The following is a 6,205-nucleotide window of genomic DNA, read 5'->3' as shown; positions in this document are numbered from 1 at the left end:
TATATATATATATATATATATATATATTGTGTGTGTGGATTAGAAGCACTAAGCAGTGATTGATTTATATAAATAAATATAAACTTGTCACCAGTTCAGATACGCTTCAGACATTCGAAACCGCCAAAAGGCCGTTCACTGCATTTTTTTTCACGAAGAAAAATTCTCGCTGTTAACAAAAACAGTAGTCGGGGGTGGGTGGGGGCGCCGAACTGACCTGGTATGTTTACACCTTTTTGTCTACAGCCAGAATTTTTCTCCATGACAAAATAAACGAATGGCATTCTTGTTTGAATATGTCTCAAGTATATTTGAATCGGTAGCAAGTTTATACATAAATATGTGTATGTATTCCAGACTGGAAAACAAAACCTACAATCAAGAGGCCTCAAACTTGGCTAAGACAAGCAGTAAAGAAGTTTGGACCCTGGGGTTTTCAGGGAAATGGCTGGGCTCAATATAGAAAAAAAGAGTAGATAGGAATTCCATATGCTGTACCCTGTATAAGCTGTGGATGTACAAGAGATATAGTGGAATTACAGGTACTTTGACGGAAAAAGCAGGCTTTGTAGGTGACAGAAGGACCACATACAAAATAATGACTAAGAGCGAGGCATTTAAGCCAATTAGTCTCTTAAATACCTGGCTGGTTCACTCACTATATAAGTAGTTGATAGTTTTTGTTGGTGACATAATTAGCAGTGGATGTGATTGCTCTGGAATTATAGAAACCAGAATAAGAACAGGTTGGTAAAAGTTCATGATGCTATTAACACTGCTGGTAACAAAGGCCTCCTCTCTCAGAGTGACGGTCAAATTGTATGATGCTGGTGTTAGAACTTGCAATTCTGCATGGCAGTGAGATACAGGCTTTGAATGTAAAAGACTTGTGAGGGTTAGAAAGAAAGGAACTATGCTCTGTGGTTGTGTAATATTAGTTGTGCATGATCACAAGAGTACAAACCAGCCGAGAAAAAAAAACTAAGTACAATGTGCAAGAGAAAAGACTGTTGATATGGGCATGAGATGTGAATGGAGGATGATTGCTGTATAAGGATGTGTCAAGTGCTCCAAATTAGTGGAGCTCATGGAAGAGGGAGACCAAGGAAAACTCGGAATGAAGTGAAAAGTGACCTGAAAATGCCACAGTTTGTGAAGGAGATGACAAAGAAGCCGACTGATTAGTGAAATGCAGCAGTGAAAGACTCAACCATCCACAGCAAAACATGCATTGAAATGATGGTAGTTATGGAGGCTGGTAATTCAATATGCATGTGTGTGTGTGTGTATTGTCATTGTTTTAATTTTCATCTTTTCATGCTTGCATGGGACAGATGGAGTTTATTGAAGTAGATTTTTTTTTTGTTGTTGCTAAATAAGGTAATATTTCCCTACAGACAGACATGCTTTTGCAATAATCATGCAATGTCAAGGCAAGGAGACACACATATACACACATGAATGTGATGGGTTTCTTTCAGTTCTTGTCCACCTAATTCACTTGCAAGGCTTTGGTTAGCCCAGAGCTATAGTAGAAGACACTTGCCCAAGGTGTTACACAGTGGGACTGAATCTGAAACCATGTGGTTCAGAAACAAACTTCTTAACCATACTGTGTAGCTTTGTGGTTAAGAAGATATATATAAATATATACCAGAGTAAGCATGTAAATGTGAAACTGGGTGGGGAAAAGTAGTACTCGAATACCAGAGGTAGAGTAATATGCTTTATTATTATTAAAGCTGAAAAAACATCACAAAAAAACTGCTATTCAGAGTTTCACGTTCCCATTTGTCAGAGTTGTAATTCAGACATGTTCTTTTCTTTTACTTTGTGTCAGTCATTTGACTGTGGCCATGCTGAAGCATCACCTTTAGTTGAGCAAATCGACCCCAGGACTTATTCTTTGGAAGCCTAGTACTTATTCTATCGGTCTCTTTTGCCAAACTACTGTTATGGGGTCGTAAACGCACCAGCATCAGTTGTCAAGCGATGTTGGGGGACAAACTCAGACACAAACATACACACATAAATAAATATATATATATATATATATATATATATATATATATATATATACGACGGGCTTCTTTCAGTTTCCGTCTACCAAATCCACTCACAAGGCTTTGGTTGGACCGAGGCTATAGTAGAAGACACTTGCCCAAGGTGACATGCAGTGGGACTGAACCAGGAACCATGTGGTTGGTAAGCAAGCTACTTTCTTTCTTTATTAGCCACAAGGGCTCAAACACAGTGAGGTACATAAAACATATACGAATGAATTATATGAATTTGATGAAAATGAAGTGGCTTACCTACCCTCCCCCCACAAGTGGGCAGTTCCACTTTACCATTTATACAACAATTAGCAGTCTTTTTAAAATAATTTTTCACAAATAACTTTAGTTCATAATGAGTCCTTTATATTCCACCAATATGGTTTCAATTCTTCGTATGCCACCACTGGCAGCAGCTCGTCATATCGAGCCTGCTGCTTGGTGACTATCATTTTCCTTTCAAATGGTGTCTGTAATCTTTCACCTCTATCTCTTTCTAATAAAATAACTCTAAAATTATCCTTACCTATCAATTTTACTCTTAAGTTCTTCATTTTCATGACTTTTTCCTCAATTTCTACACTTGTAAATTATCGAATTCTGAATATTCCTTCCAAAATTATTTCTCCTTCGCTCCAGTTCACTCTCGTCCATCACTTCATCCTCATCGTCCATCAATTCAAATTCTTCTTTCTCTTCCCATCTTTCACTCACTACAGTCTTGGAATTTTCATCTTCCTCCACCCTCTGTATAGTCTCCTAACTATAACTTCTGAATAACATCCTCCATTCACACATTTCCACATACTTTTTCCTTCATCTCACCATTTCCTGGCTTCTCATTCATTTTTTCCTTTTTCCCACCTCTTTTATTCTTTCTCACACTCTTTGGAGGTGAGTCTCCACTGTTCTCCCTCCTCTTTGCCACAGTACAATCCTCCTCCATTGCCTGTTCCACTACTATTGGGGTTTCTTCCTTTCTGTTCCACTACTTCCACCTTCTCCTCTTCATTCTGTGGGCAAACAGCCCTTAACTTACCTTTTTTACCACATTGATAGCAGGTAGGAGGTCTCCCTTTCACCGTTATTCTCATTGTATATCCATCAGGTAATCTCACCTCTTCTGCAATCTCATGCATCTCCGTTAGGCCAACTAGAACCGTGAGCCCCAGCCCATATCCCAACCAGTTGATTTCTTCTGTTCTCTTTATTTTTAATACTTTTGCTTCATCTTCCATATTTTCCATCACCACTGCCAGCAGCCATGCCTCCTCTATTTCAGGAGGCATCCTTCTAATCATGATTCTGGACACTCTTCTCCCACAATAACTTGGTAGTAAGGTCCACAACTTGGTTTTAATTGGCACAGTGGAGTGGTTTATCGCTAACACTAGTGAACCTAACCTCCACTGTGCCAAATTTTCTTTCTCTGTTATAGAAGGTGGTGTACTCCTTCACCTCTAAACATTCTTCAATCTCCTCTATTAGATCTACCTCAATCTTCTTCAGGACTGAGGGCCATGTTCTGTAGACAACAGTTCTCTTTTCCACCTTTTTACTAACTTCCACTGGGGGTGTCAGCAAAAGACCCTCTCCATTCTTCTTCAAGAACTTTCTTGCGTCTTTCCACTTACTTTCTTCTACTACAATTTCCAGAACTTGCAGGATGTTGGTTGGTGTACTTTTAATCATAGCCAATGCATAACTACTACTTGCAGCTTCACACATGACTGGGGAAGAGTCTTCTCACAACAGGCCAACAATTTCATAATACAACAGTTCAAAATAAGTTTCAACAATATAACAATTCAACGTACAACAATAAAACAATGGTAACAACTCACTCTTTCAATGACAAAAAATCAACACCCATACGCCAGCGGAAGCGAGCTACTTACCACACAACCAATCCTGCACCTTGTCATCATTTAACATTCTCTTTTCTGTTTACATGGGTCTCACGAAATTTGTTGCAACAGCTTTTCTACAGCTGGATGCCCTTCCTGTCACAAACCATCACCTGTTTCCAAGCAAGGTAATATTTCCCTCATGGTCAGAAAGTGTTTTTCCATAGAAGACTGGGACCAAACAACATCACTTATATGATGCTCAGCTATCACATGATGTCAAGACAAAGATACAACATACACATGGGGGGACACACATTTGTGTGTGTGTGTGTGTGTGTGTGTGTGTGTGTGTGTATATATATATATATACACACACACACACTCATTTCAGTCATTAGACTGTGGCCATCCTGGGGCACCACCTTAAAGAATCTTTAGTTGAATGAATCGACCCCAGTCACTAGCGTAGCTAGCAGGAGTCAGTAGTGGTGGTCTGCCCTGGGCAGCACTTTTAAAGGACCACCACTTTTGGGTTTGCTGTAAGCAATGTGTTTTATGTGGAGTCAGGGGGTAGCAAATGGAAGGGCTGCCCTGGGTGGCACACACTCCAGCTTCACTAGTGATCCCAGTACTGACTTTTTAAGTCTGGTACTTGTTCTCTTGGTCTCTTTTGCCAAATTGTTACGGGGACATAAACACACCAACACCAGTTGTCAAGTAATGATGGGGGACAAACAAAGACACACAAACACAGACATACAAATATAGACATATGTATACAACAGGCTTCTTTCAGTTTCTGTCTACCAAATCCACTCACAAGGCTTTGGTTGATCTGAGGCTATAGTAGTAGACACATAATGGGACTGAACCCAGAGCCATATGATTGGGAAGCAAACTCCTTACCACACAGCCACGCATGTTTGTATCCTGTAAAGTGTAATTTGCTGCCACCTTTCGTGCTTCTTACCCCATTCTTATCTAATCATTGATCGTTTTTCCTCTTTCATTCATCTGCCCGTTAATCATCTCATTCATCACTCATACTTCACCTTGCAAATTATCAAAGGGTACCCTACATACCCAACCCAAATCAGTCTCATTTCTTCACAAGGATTATGTATGAGGGGCTGTATAGATCTAATCTCATCATTCGTTTTTTTTTTGCTTGCGTTCTCTCCTCCATCAATTTCCCTCTCCAATCATCTCTCATCTCACCACTTAACATGTTCTCTTTCTCACTCACCCCTCTCTCTCTCCCTCCCTCCCTCTCGCTGCCTTCTCAAACTTCAACATCCTCTTTTACCTGCCCACATGATCCTTGCACCTCTTTTCTTCAGCGACTCACTTTGGATCCTTGCTACCCTCCTCTATTTCCTTCCTTTCATTTATACTTGCCCTTATCGTTGGATGGTCCTAAATACCTCCCACAAGCCACGTCATCACCTTTCCTTTCTCTTCTCCCCTTCCATACTCTCTCTCCTAATAGTCTCTACTCAGTTACGCTCTCCACAACCACCTCTACGACTATAAATCTGTTTTTCTTATGTTTTACCCTCTATCAATGCTGCCTTAGGCCCTTTAATCTTGCTAGCTGCCATTTATAAAGCACCCTATACACTCTAAAGTGGTTGATGTTAGAAAGAACATGCGGCCATAGAAACCGGACCAAAACAAACATTTGAACATGATTAAGTTCGTTAATTTGTCACTACCATGCAGCATTGCAATTCTAACACAAGCTTCATACACACTTTGTCCTCCACTCTGTATAAAAAGATCTTTGTTGCACCAACAGTAGTAGCTCCCTAAACTTACCTGAACTTTCTCCAACATATGTGTGTGTATCTGATGGGCTTCTTTAGGTTTCAGTCTCCCAAATCAGCTCACAAGGCTTTGTGAGTGGATTTAAGAGACTATAGTAGAAGACACTTGCCCAAAGCGGCACTCAGTGGTACTGATCCTGGAGCCATATGGTTGGGAAGCAAACTTCTTAACACAGCCTGCATACATACACAAGGAATGAAGCTAGTATGCTCCGTTGGATGTGTAATGTCAATGTGAATACCCGTCAGAGCGTAAGTATCTTGAGAGAAAAGCTGAACATTAGAAGCATCAGTTGTGGTGTGCAAGAGAGACGATTGCGCTGGTATGGACATGTGGTGAGAATGGATGAGGATAGCTGCGTGAAAAAGTGCCACACCCTAACAGTTGAGGGAACCCGTGGAAGAGGTAGGCCCAGGAAGACCTGGGCTGAGGTGGTGAGGCAAGACCTTCGTACATTGGGCCTCACCGAGG

General features: G+C 40.6%; 1 protein-coding gene across 3 annotated transcripts in view; it reads left to right on the top strand.

The window, feature by feature from the left end:
• Positions 1 to 6,205, top strand: part of LOC106870458 (kelch-like protein 9) — a 69,361-nt gene that overhangs the window by 2,529 nt on the left and 60,627 nt on the right. The window lies entirely within an intron of this gene.

The sequence above is a fragment of the Octopus bimaculoides genome, chromosome 16 (genome assembly GCF_001194135.2).
Source record: "Octopus bimaculoides isolate UCB-OBI-ISO-001 chromosome 16, ASM119413v2, whole genome shotgun sequence".
In the NCBI taxonomy this organism is placed as follows: Eukaryota; Metazoa; Mollusca; class Cephalopoda; order Octopoda; family Octopodidae; genus Octopus; species Octopus bimaculoides.
Note: the sequence above shows the minus strand (reverse complement) of the source record. Positions and strands in the feature narration are given on the sequence as shown.